Source organism: Palaemon carinicauda, chromosome 5, assembly GCF_036898095.1.
Source record: "Palaemon carinicauda isolate YSFRI2023 chromosome 5, ASM3689809v2, whole genome shotgun sequence".
In the NCBI taxonomy this organism is placed as follows: Eukaryota; Metazoa; Arthropoda; class Malacostraca; order Decapoda; family Palaemonidae; genus Palaemon; species Palaemon carinicauda.
Window position 1 is genome coordinate 182,866,400 of NC_090729.1, and position 18,128 is coordinate 182,884,527.

At 45.5% G+C, this 18,128-nt stretch overlaps 1 protein-coding gene across 3 annotated transcripts in view; it reads left to right on the plus strand.

The window, feature by feature from the left end:
* Nucleotides 1-1,009: 1,009 nt before the first annotated feature.
* Polr2E (DNA-directed RNA polymerases I, II, and III subunit Rpb5) overlaps nucleotides 1,010-18,128 on the plus strand; it is a 49,494-nt gene continuing 32,375 nt past the window's right edge. The window contains exon 1 of one of the 3 annotated variants that reach the window (XM_068374441.1): nucleotides 1,010-1,028. The gene's annotated coding sequence lies outside the window, so the exon portion shown is untranslated. Of the gene's footprint in view, nucleotides 1,029-3,972; nucleotides 4,130-18,128 lie in introns of those variants that run through there. The other 2 variants (XM_068374439.1, XM_068374440.1) reach the window with 2 other exon arrangements.

An 18,128-nucleotide genomic window follows, 5' to 3' on the forward strand; every position in this document is an offset into this window, starting at 1 on the left:
TTTTTTTTAAAGACGCTAATTGATTGGATTGCAAAACGAGGCGATGATTTCATGACGCAACTAGAGTAGTAAAGAAACAACTTAATCTGGACTTTAAACTATAACACGTTTTTTATTCCATGTTTTATCATAGAAATAGTATTTTTTTTCTTTTACTTTCAGAAAGATAAGATTCACATGTAAATAATGCTATTAATGTTTTACAATGGATAAATCTTATCCAAAATTAGAGGTCATTTCTGACGGTAAAGTTAAATTAATGTGTTTAGATTTAATTGAAGTAGCAGATGCTCTTTTACATGCAGACCGATGTATTCAACTCATTGGTTTTTTGTAGCCCCTTGTAAGCTCTGCTCATCACGTCATGATCTCTGCTATAACCAACCATCGGAAAGCTTCAATCCTGTTTTAGCTCGTTTCTGTCTGTTAGTGAAATTCTTTATGAAACAATCTAATGACGAAAAACAGAACGTTAAACACTGAAGAGTTAGGCTACTGTTTATTATTTTAAGCTCTTGTTAGCATGTAAATCTTGCACTGTTTAGCCAGGACTCGATCAAGATTTCCCTGCAGACTTTTGTCCTAGATTTAAACTACGTTAACCGGACCCATTATCAATTTTCTGAGGATTTTATAACCATCAACAGTTTCTATTCTATGAACTGATCATTAAAAACGGACTTTTTTTTTTTTTTTTTTTTTTTTTTTTTTTTTTTTTTTTTTTTTTTTTTTTTTTTTTTTTTTTTTTACCGGTGCTTCCTGTTGATACACGGTTTGGTTGTCTAACTTTAAAGGGAGAGGGAAATTTTCTAACAAGCACTGCAGCTGTTCAGTCATCACACGCTATTCCTTGTATGAGAGTTTTTGTTGGAATTTTACTAACTGTAGACAGTAGATCAATTCCTAAACAAGTTTGAAGGAGTCATAATATAATATGTCAAATTTCCATGGTTTAGTAGTTTCAAGTCTCAGGCAGTGAACATGCTCATATTTTGTACAGAAGACGAATGTGTACGTTTATGGTTAAGGTGAGTTTAAGTTTATTGTTCTGTAATATTCTATTAATAGAAAAGAAAATAAACTACTGTATTATATAATTGGCTTTAAAAAGAATTAAAACATTAAAATAGGGATTTTGCATTTGAAATTATTAGAATTGAAACGGTTGTTAAATTGCATTAAGGTAGTTGGTTCTTTGTTTTTTAAGAATCATAATATATTTAAATCATATATTTCCTGCATAACTTTATCTCATTACTATTAACCAGCAAATAAGAATATCAAGTCCCACTTTTATTCAATATTAAGTAAGTTTTGGTTAATTTTGTATATTATTAAGTCGTCGCATTTGTTCTAAAGTTAAATATATATTTTCAGATTTTTATAGTAGGAAAATACTAGACCAGTTTATCTGAATTCAATTGATCAAACTGTTTAATTAAATGAAGAAAACTAAGTAAGACTCTTAAATGTATTTTTAAAGAAATTTGGGCAGAGCTCTCAAACAAAATTCCATAACGTGATGGCCTCTCTCATAGCGAAATTTCTGTCTCATTGACTTGCACAGCTGTGATTGATGGTTATGTTGGTTTACGTCACTTTGTACGTCATAAAAACGTAATTTTAGGCTGCTAATCCAAAACATTTATGACGAAGTTTTTCTTTTAGATATCCAGGGATTATGATTTTATAACTTTTTAAAAATTGTCTGATCATGAAAATAATGTTTAACCCAGCACAGAGATATGGCAGGGTTTAAACATTTCATATGTTTATATATGACATCTGTTTTTGACGTTGTTAATAGTTTATATAGGACATATTTGTTTTGACGCTGTTCCTGTTTTTAGAATGATATATTGTTAATTTATTCTCATCATTAATTATTTCCTTATTTCTTTTCCTCGCTGGGATATTTTTCCCCGTTGGAGCCGTTGGGCTTATAGCATCTTGCTTTTCCAATTAGGGTTGTAGCTTGGCTAGTGATAATAATAATAATAATATAAAGCTAGGTGGCATCTGTCCTTGGAGTCATTCTTATGAACGAATAATGCAACTGGGCAGATTTAGAACCTTATCTATATTTCAACTTTTAAATTATCAGTTCATCAAACAACTACAGATAGTAACAAAATCACCAAAACGCAAATTCATGAAATCTAAGAATTATTGGTTGAATTTGACTGCAGCAACAAACTGGAGCATAAAATTGGTAAATGTCAACTCTTAATGATGACATCACAAATATTTCACATTTATTTTCCTCCCAAGTTATAAAATACTTACTTTACTTTTACTTTTACGGGTTTATTTCTCGCCCTCCGTCAGACACAAAGTCTGTTCAGGCGGGCCTTGGTGTGTGAAAAAATAATTTCTTTCCAGTTAATATTTTGCTCTGTATCTTATCCTGGTTCCTGGTTCCTTATTGCTCACTCCGCAAAGTAAGTTTGCGGGCACTCTATCTCTTTATAGATAGGTGCAAAGCTTCTAAGCTTATTCTTATTATTGTTATTAAGTTTATATCATCTGTCCCTTAAATAAATTAATATCATAATGAGGTTCTCAATCTTTACTTTTATTCCCTTCTACTTTGAAATTGGATAGGATAACACCTTGCTATCATCAGTTTTGGCAACCTGTTGTGGTAATCAGTTTGGGCTTCTTAAACTCTTCTTTTATATTCATTGCCCTATCTATAAATGCAGCCAGATCCCTGCTAGGATTTTTCAGCATACCTAAACTTATTTCTACATTCTTTTGCTGTTCTAACTTTGGGCATAAAAATAAATGTTCGGTGGTGTCTTCTTCCTCTTTGCATAAATCACACAAATTGTCATCATATTTTCCCCTGAAATTTCAGTTTTTTCGCTAGCATTTGTATTCAGGCTTAATAGTTTTCAGGTCACTATTATAACACTTTCTAAAATGATAAGTCTTCAGTTTTTTTCTTGAGGAGTAGGAGTAGAATCTTATCTAATGAAAGAATTTTCCTGTCGAAATGAGTAGAATTGATAGTTTGTTGTTGAATTCCGATGAAAATAATTGGTTATTTGGTTTCCAAGCAGCCATATTTAATAACCTTCAATCCTATTTTCATTTAATATTTAGCTTTTAACATTTTTTTTTGTCATTAAAAGACTCTCATTGGATATTTTTGAAACTCCATGATAGAAATAATGTGTTAAATACTTTATTAACATTAGTATTTTATGTTTTTAACTGGCATTTTTCAGGTGTCATTTCTAACTTCTTGCACTGCAGAACGAAAACTATTGCCTAGATCTATCTGGCTTGCATTAATCAACATCATTAATTATTTTCGTACGATTGTGAATTTTCCTTCAATAATCATATCTTCTATAGACAAAATATAACTTTTATTCATTAATGGAAAAACTTCCTAAATGGTAACATTTAGTTTTAATTCGTGGTATGTCTCGTTGTACTGGGATAGATAAAGGTTTGTTAGAAAATTTAAAACCATCAAAATTTGCCTTTAAATCCTCACATAATTAATTACGTCACCTCATTTTTTTAAATGCCATAAGATTGGTATAAAAAACTCATCAGATGTGTCAAGCATTAACAACCACATCACATAATTATGTAGCCAATGTATGAAAGGATCTCAATTTTCCTCGTTCTATTCAAACTATTATGCACCCAATTGAACAAGAATTTACTATTTTTTTATTTATTTACTAAATATTCTTATTTATCCTTTTTTCACATTGTTCACAACCACAGCACAGAATGATGTAGCCAATGAAAGCATTGTATGTAATTACCCCAATTTTCGTTCCATTCAAACTACTGTGTACTTAATTGAAAAAGAATTGACTAAGGTTTTTCTATTTACTAAATATTTTTAGTTATTATTTTTTAGAATACTTTTTTTCAGAAGTTAAGACGTATTGCGGACACTGACTATTGATCTTTATTATAAGAGCAAGAAGAAGAAGAGGAAGATTCAATGTGGTCTGTTTACGTTGTGTTCCAGAGAGACCCAGAAGACGAAGATAGGTCTTCGTCCTCTTAGTGTTACGAAATTTTTGGATTTGCCGACCCTTGAACTTCCATTTATTGTTTTAGTATTAGATCTTTAAGTTACTTGTGCAACCCGTTTTGTGTAAGTATGAAAAAGCAGTTGGCTATACCCTAAAATGGTTTATTTGTAGAATACGGGTACCCACAGGTTGATTTGTTTTATAGAACCATAAGTCTAGCCTATTCTTGTCTTCATTGTTGTAGCTTATTCACCATTTTCAAGGCATTGCATATCAAGTCCTGTAGGTAACAGGAGAGAGAAAGGAATAGTTTCTTTCTATCGAGAAATGATACGGTAGGCTATAGCAGTAGCCTATGATATAGGGACGTCATTGACATGTTCAGTGTGTGTTACAAGCATCTTTCGAATAATGTACCAGAATGTATAGGTTTTGTAACTTTCCTATAAAATAGTAGCCTATTTTGTGTATTGTAATTGGTGAAAAACAAATGGTTTTTATTTTTTGGGTGTATGTATAATAGCGGCCACCTGTATGTATTATTAAGTCTAACTTAGGATACGGCAATGTAAGGGGGTCGCAGGGGGGCATTAGCCCCCCAGTTAGGTAAGGACATGGCTGGCCACTGATATACAAAGGCTCCTATTTTTTTCAAATTTTTCATTCACTATGGGATGCCTCTTTTTAGGAAACCCATTAGCTGTACCAACACAGCTATATATATGCGTTCTACTCTCCACCCCCATGGAAGTCCTATCGGTTTCATTATAGAACAGAGCAAAATTATTCAGGACATGGAACTCTCATAATTTGAATCCTGTATGCTACTGGCGAAAACCTCTATTAATGAAGCGAGTGTATGGTGGAGCAAAAACCATTAAGGACTCTATTGAAATATTACCATAATCTAATGGTATGAGCTCCGCCGCACGCTTGGGAATAAAGAAAAGTATCAAGCTCCTATGTAGCCTACTGGCAAGCAGTAATGGATGAGTTTGACTCTATTGAAATATTACTAACGAAGGTACACGTTTTAATGAAAAAAAAAAGTTTTGTTACCTTAGCAGAAGTCACAGGAGCCTCCTCCCACCTTGTAGTTAAAAATAAAAATAAATAACTGGTTGGTGGTGCTTCTGTCATAAGTATTTTCAATATCAGAATATACATTGTAATTACAGCTCTTATTTATGTCAATAATGTAAGGTTAGGGTAGAAATGTGTGTTTTGATATATTTAGTATGATAATGGGAAATGGAAGTAAAGTCCATATTCACAGGCTGAAGTGCAAGGCTACAACTCACCTCTTTGTTAAATTTGTATATTAGAACTAAAAAATGTATTAAATAAATATAACACCAAAATACTTGCCCATGGGGCTGGCGCACATATTGAAACATGTTATGTTTTCTCAAACATAGGAATAACAAGATAATGTTGAATCATGAGCAAAACGAGCTATGGCAGAGCAAAAACCAATTGAATCAAGTGATGAATGAGTTAAGTAAAGTAACGCCAAACTACTGTTCCAGGGGCCAACGCACATAACGAAACATGTCCCTATTGCCAGGACATACTGTAGGAACAATACGATAATGTTTATCTACGAGCAAAGTGAGCTATGTCAGAACAAAAACTAATAAATACTAGTGAATACGCTCAATTAAGTAAGGAGGTATTTGTAGTATGATGAGCCCAGCTATGAATGACTCCATAGAAAATGGTATTGCAAAATCATGTTTTCCATGTGACTTTAAGTCTTTGCAAGCAGAATCTCCAGTGTTTTGATTATGTTTCAATGCTATTACTGGGTTTTGATTACAGTAACTATTTTCTAATTATGATGACTGGTTTTGTGATGACAAACAGAAACAACATTTTGATAAGTTAATTTAGATATTATACAATTAGACTGGTACACAGTATAATTTAAGGTGTTTAAAAGCTATGCATTTCTGCTAGAAATCATTTCTAAAAATGTTCAAAACACCAAGTTTGTTTACAAACCGTTTATTGCACTGTTCTGTTAGTTAAGGTACGTTAGGTCAAGTTAGAATTAAGTTAAGTTAGGACTTGTTAACTTTATTTTTGAACTGCAACCTAACCACTTCAAAGGCTCCCTTGTGTATTTTTAGGTTTTTGTTTTAAATGAATCGGGTTTTACTGTATAGTTGTACAGTATAACATTGTTTAGAAACCAAGGTAAATTAATCTATACTCGGAAACTATTGACCTAGATATTAATCCATTATGAAAACTCCAAATTTCTCATTTTCTATACCACCTACCAAGTGGCCAATCTGATTAGATTTCATTGTCACATGACTTTTTAAGCCAGGCGCCTACCATAACTAATGTAAAAGATGTTAGCTCTGTTATATTTAAACTGTTTTTATAATAAGAATTAAACTACTTTTCTTCTGAACAAATTCATTCCCTCCAGAAAATGATCATCACATCTGAAATAATGAGAATGTGAAATAACATTAAAGCAATGAATGTCATGCAAACATATGATAATACCTTATGCCTTCCCCAAAACCTTTGGGTGCAGGAACAAAGGCCGATGGGTTGTGTCAGGATAATATTAAAAGGTTTTGCTTTGTTTGGCATAAGCTCGTTATGATCATGCCGATTATACTGGAATTTCCATTTTGGAGAAAACTGTTACTGGTGTGTTTACGTATGTTTTCAACAACTTTGATGACTATAGACAATGGAAATTCATACTTTTAAAGTTATCAGGATGAGTGAAGCATGAGGGAATGCAACTGAAACACCATATTTCAAAAGAGAAATGTATACTGTACATAGATACAGCCTACCTTGAGGTAAAGTTAAGACTCGGAGGCTTAGAGGCTTGGTTTCAGGGGGCTTGTGGGTAAGGACAGTTGTGTTAGGTTAGGTTGTATCTGGTGTTTGTTCCCGTTTTGAATTGTGGTTAGAGCGTACCTACACAAATATAACCTCTTGTCCTTTGATAGGTGTGTGAATTTGGTGAAGCTGGAAATGGAAATTTAAACTCCGATGGGATTGTAGTGTGTGTGTGTGGGGGGGGGGGGGGGGGGGGGTTGGAGGGTAGGCCCTGCCCACCCATCAGGTAGAATAACCTGCTCTTTGATATTGTATTCATCGCAATACACTCTTGCTTGTCTGCTGCCTCTTAACGGGTTGTTTTGATCTTTTTATTTGACTAGAGACTGTACTTTGGGTAATGGAAAATCCACGAACAGACAATCAAGTGTGTCTTGAGAAACCATTTTGGAACCCCATCAGCTTTGAACGTTTTGCAGGGGGCATGATTAATTGCGGTCATCTCCTCGTCATGAGTGTAGGTCTTGGTCTCTGTCTTAGTCTCTGTTTGAGGGGGGTTGGAAAGATGAAAAAGAATGCCGAGAGGGATTCATTAGTTTTGGACTAGGCAACGCTTAAGCTGATGCCAACAAAACTATATCCTGTAACTCCTTTTTCTTATCTGGAAGTTCAAAATCTACTTCGTTCCGACACTAAATACAATCCCTCGTTATTTACAGGGATTATCTTTTGGAAAGCTGGAAGACTAGCCATAAAGACCTTTACAGCAAAGTGGTACTACCCTACCATTAGTTAGTGTGGGGTTAGGCGGGGTAGCCGTCCACCCCGCTGACACACACACCTGTGTTGTTTCATCACTTTTTTTTTTCATTTTGCTCGTAGAGGGTGGACATTAGACTCTCTCCTCCCAACTTTTGCTGCTTTTCGTGTCGGTATTCTCGAGGGCGTAGAACCTTCTCTTAGGGTCTCTTCCCCTTTGACGCTGGGAAACCCGTAGGCTGGTGGCCTTCCCTACTTCTAGTGCAGCCACCCGGCCTCCTTATTTTGGGAGTTGTCTTGTGTGAATACTCCCTCCATTCGGATTTTGACGTCTCTTGCAAACTCAACGGAGGGAAAACCGCTTGTAGCCTATCCGTAGCTGGACTTCGGTTATGCTCCTCTTTGCTCATTATGCCACTCTCCCTTGTTACGTGGGCAGCGGCAGGTGCTGTGGCTCTCTGGGAACATCTTTTCAGCCCGCGGGTTAGGCTGTTCTCCTGAGTAGTTTTTAGCTAATTAAATTTAAATTTGAATAAAAATTAATCTAACTTTTCTTCGACTCTTTTAACGCCGCTCTCCTTTGTTTGGCGATGACAGCTGGCGAAGGGAGTTCTTAGTCTTTAGCTTGTTACGATATCTCTCGGGGGACACCTTTCCCATCCGCAGGTCAGGTTGTCCTTCCGAAGGAGTTTTTCCTCAGCGTTAGCAGCCGACATAAGGAGTGTGAAGTCAGATGATCCTGCCAGTCTCCACCTTCTTTGCCTTCAACAGTACTGGACTACTGGAGCAGTGTCTGTTATGAACTCCTTTGAGTTCTTTGGGTAACCCCGTAAGGGGGAACCCAGAAACAAGCTGCCCTGAGGTGCGCTTCCAGGTTTTGGAACTTTCCTTTCCAAGGGAAAGTCCCTCCACCAACTTCTATTCGGCAACCTTCCTCCTTGCGCTGGAATTGCTGACAGGGTCAGCAGATGTTGGTCACCTTTCCCCTCCGGGGAAGAGTCTTCCTTCACTTATTTGGTCTCCCCTTCGGGGGATTCTCCAGCGGGAATTCTATTCATCTACTCCCTGCACTTCATCTTCGGGAGCGGACCTCATCACTCAGCACTCGTCTCGCCAACAGAATCATATCACCTTTGGCAACATGCTTCGCCCAGCCTTGCTGCAGCTCACTATCACTTACGATCATCCTTCAACTCGTGACCATCAACGTTTGCCAGCTCGTGTTCGTCACTCACTGTTCGCCAGTTTGTGATCATCACTCTCCAGCTCACCGTTAGCCAACTTGTGATCATCACTCTCCACACTGTTCAGCAGTTCCTGATTGTCGCTCGCTGTTTGCCAGCTCACCCTTCGCCTACTAGACATTCCCCAGCTCGACGTGTGCCAACGCACTGTTCGTCGACGCTTCGTTCGTCACCTCGCCGATCGCCAGCTCGAGATTGTCACTTGCCTGATCAGGATCGTCACTAGTTAACTCTCTTCGAGGTTGCTGTCAACCACCTCCAACACCTAACGGTTTTCCTCTAGCCTGTTTTCCTTCTGAGGTAAAGTTGCTCTCTGTGATGAACTGTTCTGGCTGAGACCCTCACTTTAATCCAGCATACTGTTTTTATCTATGTGACTTTCCTGCTTTTCTAGTCATTGGAGAATATCCTCATCTAGATGACATAGATAGTCTTCCCCCAGTATTTTAGGGTTGTGCTACTTCAGTACCTCTTCCCACATGCAGTGGAAGGAGTTTAGCACCACAGGTTGAGAGTTTGCCGGATCTTTAACACAGTTCTTAGGGCCGATCCCTTGGATCTGCTTCTCGGCTTCATACCTGCTCTGGGAGACATAACCCCGTGTGGTTATTCCCCCTTTCTTATTCCCTCTGTTCTACAGGATTTAATTCAGCGCTGGCTTACGCTACGGCTATTGCAACTTAGTTCCAAGGATTCTTCCGGCCAGCGAAGTTATGTAACGGGGGTTCAGGTCAGCCCTTGGATGGGTGACCCCCTGAAAGCCTCAGAGATCGTTGACATCTCTTCTTACTCTCTGTCTCTGTCTATGACCAACCCATAGCTTGAACTCGAGGTTGTTCGTCAACTATCGTACGATGATGCTCTTCCTCAGCCTGAGTTCTCCTGTCAGCTTATGTTCTTTTCTAAGAGTAACTCATCCTCGGGTGAGGATTTTCCAGGACATTAGTGGATAATCTCCTCATACCAGCACGGAGTACGCACATCTTTCCGGGAAGAACAGAGAATCCTCAGCCCACCTACAAGAGCCTACACTTCTGTCTCTTCCACCCATCTTTTGAGGTGTGAGTGCAGTTCTCTCTTTAATCCTCACGATCCGAACATCCGGTTAGACAGGACGATGTTGTTCATCAAGATATGCCCGAGCTTCTTCCATCAGTTTTTCCCATATGGAAGTCTCCAGTTTTGTCCTCTCCTTTGGGAACAAATTTCTTCATCAAACTATCCAGCAAGGAGAGGACTTACAGTTAAACAAGCAGTTAGTTCAGGACTTCCTGTGGACGTTTGACGATTAGAATTTATACTCCTAGTATTCCTGGATATTCATCGTCAAGGAAGCTTTCTTTGTTGATACTGGCACGCCATGTCAAGATTTGGTGCTTCGGTTTCGATAGCATCTCTGATTTTAACGAGGGTTTTACCCTAGTGTTAACCTGGTCCCCTAGGATCTGTCTCGTTCTCCGAAGATTTTGGGACGACTGTTTGATCCTAACAGCCTCGGTAGCTCACTGAGACAGCTCCAGCCTGCAGTTTTCCGCAGAACGACAGTGCCAAGGCAGAAGATGGCGATAGTATTTCCCTCCTTCAAGACGCTCATTTTACCAGCAGTGGTTATGTTTCATATGTCATCGTTTTCACTCTGGTTCGTCTAGCCCGTATCGTTCTTTGTCGAATCCAACCTCTTCAGGGGCAGCCAGATCCAAAGTGTTTCAACACGAGGGACCTTCCTTTTCTCTGGTTTTCTATGAGACCCGGGCAGAAGACAGGCCTGGAAGGAGGGTTGACAGACGACGGTCTCATCCGGAGGGGGGGCATTTTGTACCACTCGTCCTCAGGACTCTAGTCAGAGCCCAAATGGACCAGTCATTGAATCTCCTTCAGATACAATCTTCCTGCTTTCGGGAAGAATCGCCTACAGCGGAAGCAGGTAATTGGTTGTTTTTCCCACCGAGAAAGACTTCCTTCACCTGTTTGGTCTCCCTTTTGGGGGATTTCTTCTGGGGAAATTCAATTCGTCCGCTTCCTTTCTGAGGGAGGCTCCCTCCTCCAGCCTCTGTTCAGCAATCTTCTTGCTTGCGGGAAGAATCGCCTACAGGGGCAAAAGACGTTGGTCTCTTTTTTTTTCTAGTCTTTTCTTTCTTTTACGACCTTGGGAAAGATTTCCTTCACCAGTGGGTTCCCCTTGTCGGGAGATTCCTCCAGGGGGAATTGGACTCATCCATTCCATGCCCTCACTCTTCGGAACAGGGCGCGTCGTCAGCAGTCTCGTAGCTCCAGCAAGACTCATTTTGCCCAGCTGACGCGTCTGCAACTCCTGACAGAGATACTAAGAGAACTCCCTCCACGACATGATCTACTGTTAAACAAAGCTGTAGTTGATCCGTAACCGAAATACAAACCCTGCTATTTACATAGGGTATTACTTTCGGTGTAGCTGAAAATGACGAGCCATTAGATTTTTAACGAGGGTTAACTACCCCCGCGCTAGTTAGCAAGGGGGTAGGGGAAAGGGTATCTTGCTACCCCCCCCCCCCCACACACACCGGTGAATTGTCTCACTTCACTTTTGGTTCGGATGATGAGCAGACGTGTCTGTCTTTCATCCTCGCTTTTGACAGCCTTAATCTGTTTTTTCTTTTTCTTCAGCTCTGTGTGTTTGGAAGTTGGCCTCTATCTTCATCGCAATTTTGCGCAAGTCCCCTGGACTCCCCGGCCGCCCCTGTGGAACATTCATGTCGGCGGTCGAGACGGATCCTCACACCCTTTGCCCGCAGTGTCGAGGTCAAAGCTGTGATAGAGACTTAACTTGTAGTGAGTGCAGGGAGTGGTCTACCTCCCAGTGGGAGAGGTATCCCCGGCGGCGTAAGAAGAAGTCCAAGAGAGACCTTTCTCCTTCAAGGGCTTCTTTGAAGAAGGAAGGCTCCAAGGACTCTTCTTCCGCCGCCCGAACCTCCTCCGAAGCTCCCACTCGGTCGGTCTCTCGTGAGAGGCCATCGAGTGGTAGCGTAGGCCATTGTTCTGTTTCCCGACCTCTGGGTGCGGGAGAGGGCGTTGCCTCCCATAGCAAGGCAGATCCCCCTCCTCCTCCGGGGGAGGATATTGATTCTCATTACGATGATGACCATGCTGTGTCTAATGATGATCTCTTTCAGCTTTGGGCTTCCTTGGGGCTTAAGGGCTTGCCCTCCAAGGAAGCCCTGTTTGACCTGATCCAGTTGGGGGCAGCTGTCAAGCAATCGCCGGTAATAGCAGAGGTAGACCCTCTGTCTATTGTCGACGTTGTTGTGGCAGAGGCTTCTGACGGGTCTGGTCAAACCTCTGCTGCTGATGCTATTGCGGACGTTGCTGAAGGCTCAGCCTCCCCCTCCGAACATCCTTCGAGGGGAAAGTTGAGTCCCATTGTCTCTCCTGCGGGTGCGTCTCCTCCTCGGGGGAGCGCACTGACAGACTCCTCTTCGGAGGACCAACGATGTGGATGCCCTGCCTCGAGGTCACCTTCGCCGTAAGGCTCGTCCTCTTCGCCGTAGGGGCCTTCCTTCTCCCTACAAGGGAGTTAGGAGGCGCCTCTTCGGGTCTTCTTCATCACCGCCTTCCCCTGCAGAGGATTCTTTTCGTCGGGAGCAGACCGTCGCAGCCACGTCCTTGGACCTCTCCGCTGATCGGGCACCGGTCCCTTCAGGGCAAAGGGACGTATCCCACGGTGTCGGTAAATCCCTTGCGCGTCAGGGTTCCCCTGCGTGCTCAACTGCGCGTTCGCGCAGTAGCGCACATGCGCTCTCCAGAGCTGCAGCCTTCAGACTCGCCTCGCCAGCGCTCTCCTGCTCGTCAGCGCTCTCCTGCTAGCCGTCAGTGCCCTTCTGTTCCTGCTGTGCGCCATGCGCGCCATCAGTCTCCCGAGCACCCATGATCTCCTGCTCGTCAGCGTGCACCTGCGCAGTTTGTTCCTGATGCGCTCCCTGCGCGCCAACGCACTCCCACGCGCCCTAGATCTTCGGATCTGGACACAGGCAAGGACCTTACTCCTTCGCCTCGCCCACGCGCACCTGTGCGCCCATCTTCGCCTGCGCAACAGTGCGCGCGCACTTCAAGTGTTCCTGTGCGCTCGCGCGCCCACGAGTCGTCTTCTGAGCCCGACCGCGAGCGTTCGCCCTTGCGCACTTCCTCGCCATCTGATCCTGCGCCCCAGCTGACTGCGCATCGACACCCTCCTGCACGCCAAAGATCTCCTGCGCGCCCGCGCGATCCTTCGCCTGAGCGCAAGTGCTCGCCAGTGCGCCCATGCCTCGGATCGTCACAGGTCTCCGACGCGCACACACGCTAAATCACCTGCGCTCGGTCAGTCACCTGCGCGCACTGCGCGCCATCGTTCGCCCACGCGCCAATGCGGCATCGCTCTCCAACGCACCAGCGTTCGCCAACTCGCCATCGCTCGCCCACGCGCCATCGATCTCCTGCGCACCATCGTTCTCCTGACGGACAGCGATCTCCTCTACCCTCGCGCGCCCACTCGCCTGCCCGCGAACGCACCTGCGCTCGTATATCTCCGCGCTCCAGCAGTCGCCCACGCGCGACCCCCATTCTCGACGGGATCCGCAGCGCGTGCTTCCGACAGGGACACGTACTTCCAGATCGCCGTCAGGATCGCCACTGCGCAAGCGCAGGGGTCTCATCCAGGACCAGGGAGAGTCACCGGAGAGGTCCAGGCAACATTCTTCCCTTTCTTCATTTCAGGCAGGCCCCGTTGCGTCCACTCCGAAGGATCAGGAGATCCCCTTCCCTCCAGCGGGGATTACTGACACTGCGTCGGTCACCCGTCAGTCTTGGTTTGGTCACCTGATGAAAGCGGTGGTGCAGGCTGTGAAGCCGGCCCTCGCTGATCTGGGACTCAAACCAAAGACAGACTCGCCCCAGCTGAAGAGAAGGAGAGGAGTGGACTTCGTGGTGACTTCTCCCAGGGAGAAGTTGGCTCCTAAGAGGTCCGGCAGGAAGGCTCCATCCCCTTCGCAGTCGTTTTCTCCTTCTCCTGTGGACGAAGCTTTTCCGTCCTCAGGAGAGTCCAGCGAGGTGAGGGCCTCTCCCACGGCACCAATGGGAGGGACCCCACCTCGAAGAAGAGAAACGTCTTGCGTGGAAGGTACCTTCCAGACCTCTTTGCTGGAGTCCTGTATCCTGCCCAGGAGGGAACCCAAGGACTCAAAGATGATTCCTGAGTCTTCTTCACGGATCCGACCAGAGCCAACCAGACCCCGGGAGAACGTCCACGTGTTTCCCCAAGAAGAGGCTTTTGGGGACAGGAGACTTAGCTGCCAGTCCACAGGGAGGAGAGCAGCACGAGTCGGAGCATGCCTTCTGGCAGGTCTTGAATCTGATGAGGCAACTCAACAGGGTCAAGGACCCGGAGATCGCCCTTCGCGAAGGCAAGGATACGGTCCTAGACCAAGTCTATGGTACCCAGAAACCCCCAAGGGTCAGTGCAGCATTGCCTTGGTCCCAGGGGGTGAAGAGTGCCAGAGATAAGGTCGAAGCCCAGCTCTTTGAACTCGCCTCCTCCAGCCGTTCTTCTGCCGGGAACAAACTCCTCCCACCTCCTCGTTTACAGCAGAGGAGGTATTTTGAGATCATGGGGGAGTCCAGTATAGCTCTTCCCCTCCACCACTGGGTGGAAGAGCTCACCAGGGGAACTCCTCTTGAGAAGCTCTCCTCCCGGCAGGTGACATTCTCGGCATCGGAGATCCTTAGCCAGGAGAAGGTCGCGAAGTGTGCCATGCAGGCCACTTCGTGGCTGGACGTCTGGCTGGGTTCTCTGGGCATCCTATTGCACTCCGAGGACTTGTCTAAGGAGAGCAATAGGAAGGCCCTGGAGACCTTCCTCTTCTCGGGCACTCGCTCCATCGAGTTCCTGGCTCACCAGGTTACCAACCTGTGGGCCAACTCGATCTTAAAGCGACGTGATGCGGTGACCGAGAAGTTCCATCCGAAGGTCCCCGCTGTGGATGTCTGCAGACTCAGACACTCCTCCATCCTCGGAGGAAGCTTGTTTGAGCCCAAGGATATAGAACGCACAGCTGAGAGGTGGAGGAAGTCGAATCATGATTCGCTCCTCCAAAGGGCCCTCACATCTCGGCCCTACAAGCCTCCAGCTCCTCAACAGTATCAACAGCAGCCTCGCAGGACACCGAAGCAGGCTCCGGCAGCTAAGACGAAGGTGTCTAAGCCACAGCCCTTTCCTGTCAAGGACAAGAGGGGTGGAAAGTCCTCCAGGGGAGGCAGAAATCCTAGAGGGAGCGGCCGTGGCTGTAAACGCTAGGATTGGCAGTCCCCCTGCGTGTCCACCTGTGGGGGGATGCCTACAAAGTTGCGTGCACAGGTGGCAGCAACATGGGGCCGATTCCTGGACGGTCTCTGTGATCGGCCAAGGATAACGCGTCCCATTCACAACATCTCAACCTCCCCTGACAGGGAATCCAGTGCCGTTGAGCTCCTATGCCATGGGATCGTCAAAGGGGCTAGCCCTTCGGGCAGAAGTCGAGACCATGCTCAAGAATGATGCTCTCCAAGAGGTCGTCGACGGCTCCCAGGCTTCTTCAGTCGACTCTTTCTTGTAAAGAAGGCGTCTGGAGGCTGGAGACCCGTCATCGATCTCTCAGCTCTGAACAAGTTTGTCAAACAAACTTTGTTCAGCATGGAGACAGCGGACACGGGCAGACTTGCAGTGAGACCACAAGACTTCATGTGCACACTGGATCTGAAGGACGCGTACTTCCAGATCCCAATCCATCCGTCTTCCAGGAAGTACTTGAGATTCAGCCTAGACAGCAAGACCTACCAGTTCAAGGTACTGTGCTTCGGTCTCTCCACAGCACCTCAGGTGTTAACCAGAGTGTTCACCCTGATTTCGTCGTGGGCGCACAGGAACGGCATCCATCTCCTCCGATATCTAGACGACTGGCTGATCCTGGCAGACTCGAAGTCGACCCTTCTTCGACACCGAGACAGGCTTCTGGGACTTTGCCAAGATCTGGGGATCATGGTAAATCTCGAGAAGTCCTCTCTGCAGCCGACCTAACGACTGGTATATCTAGGCATGTTATTAGACACCAATCTCCACAAAGCCTTTCCATCAGACGACAGGATAGCAAGGCTGAGGAGGGTTGCAGAGCCCTTCCTCGGGCGGGAAGAGCTTCCAACCCAATCATGGTTACGTCTTTTAGGTCACCTAGCCTCCCTGGCCCGTCTGGTCCCGAACGGCCGTCTCAGGATGAGATCCCTGAAATGGCGGCTCAAGTCCTGGTGGAATCAGGGCACCGATTCCCCGGACTCTCTGGTCCCTATGGTGGCTGATCGACGAAAACCTACGAAAGGGAGTGGATCTTCTCGTCCTTCCCCCGGATTTGACACTGTTCTCGGACGCATCAAAAGAAGGGTGGGGGCCCCACATTCTGAACCAGAGGGTCTCAGGCCTTTGGTCAGAATCAGAAAAGTACCTACACATCAGCCTGCTAGAGATGAAGGCCATGTATCTGGCCCTTCAACAGTTCCAACGGACCCTGGCGGGCCACTCCGTGGTGGTGATGAGCGACAACACCGCGGTAGTAGCTTATATCAACAAGCAGGGAGGTACCTTTTCACAACAGCTGTCCCATCTTGCAGTAGAGATTCTGAGGTGGTCCGAAGTCCACTCGATAACACTATCAGCTCGCTTCATTCCTGGCAAGAGGAATGTGCTCGCCGACAGTCTGAGCAGAGCTTCGCAGAGGGTGAGTACCGAGTGGTCTATGGATCCTCAGATAGCCAACAAAGTCCTGACTTTGTTGGGTTCCCCGACAGTGGACCTGTTTGCGACAGCCTTGAATTTCAAGCTGCCTTTGTACTGCTCCCCAGTCCCGGACCCCAAGGCACTCTGGCAAGATGCCTTCCAACAACGGTGGGACAACATCGACGTATACGCCTTCCCACCGTTTTGTCTGATGAGAAGGGTGCTCAACAAGACCAGACTACTGTATCGGTCAACCTGTCAATGACCTTAATAGCTCTGCTATGGCATCACGCGGAATGGTTCCCCAACCTTCTGCAACTCCTAATGGAACCTCCAAGACAACTTCCCCCACGACACGAGCTACTCAAGCAACCACATTGCAACATCTACCACAAAGCCGTAGCCTCGCTTCGGCTTCACGGCTGGAGACTATCCAGCGTCTTCTCACGGAGAGAGGCTTTTCGCAGCAGGTTGCGTAAAGAATGTCTCGACACCTGCGAAAGTCATCCGCGGGAGTCTACCAGGCGAAGTGGAGAGTCTTTTGTGGTTGGTGTCGTGGGAGGGGTATATCTCCACTCGATGCCTCTATTCCAGCAATAGCGGAGTTCCTCGTGTATTTGCGGGAGGAAATGCGCCTTTCGGTCTCGTCGGTGAAAGGCTATCTCAGCCTTAAGCCTGGCCTTTAGGCTGAAAGGAGTGGACATTTCTTCCTCGCTAGAACTCTCTTTACTCATGAGCTTACCTGCCCTCAGTCGGAAGTGAGACCTCCTCCATGGAACGTGGTTCGGGTCCTCAGGGCTCTGAAGAGACCCCCCTTCGAACCATTGCGCCAGGCCTCTGATCGCCACCTGACTTGGAAGACGGCTTTCCTACTCGCGTTGGCCTCGGCCAAACGAGTTAGTGAACTTCATGGTCTCTCATACGACATCGCCCATTCAAGGGGATGGGGGGAGGTAACGTTCAGGTTCGTCCCTGAGTTTGTTGCCAAGACTCAGAACCCTGGAGTGCCGGACCCACGGTTCGGCTCCTTAAGGGTCACGAGTCTCTGTTCTGTAACAAGTGATCCAGACCATCTGCTATTATGCCTAGTGAAGAGCCTGAGGCGTTACTTGAAGAGAACAGCTGCAGTTCGTCCCCGCGTGCAGGCGTTGTTCGTAAGCACGGGAAGGACTAAGAGGAGGGTCTCCAAGAACACCATCTCGGCCTGGATTCCAAGGGTTATCCTCCACGCCTTGAATCCTGACCCTCCTCCGTCACGTCGCCCTAGAGCACACGACGTCAGGGGCATCGCTACGTCCCTGGCCTTTAAGAGAAACTTCTCTGTGATGCAGGTGCTACAAGCTGGGGTCTGGAAGCATCAAACGACCTTCACAGCCCACTACCTGCAGGACGTGACCCACAGGAGCCTCGATACTTTTTCTATCGGCCCCGTGGTGGCTGCATAACAGCTGGTCTAACCTCAGGCTCCTTATTGGACAGGTAGCAGAAGGTTGAGGGCATTGTTACCCGGTCTCAGTCTGCGTGAATGAAAGAGTATGTCTGGCCCTTACTTCT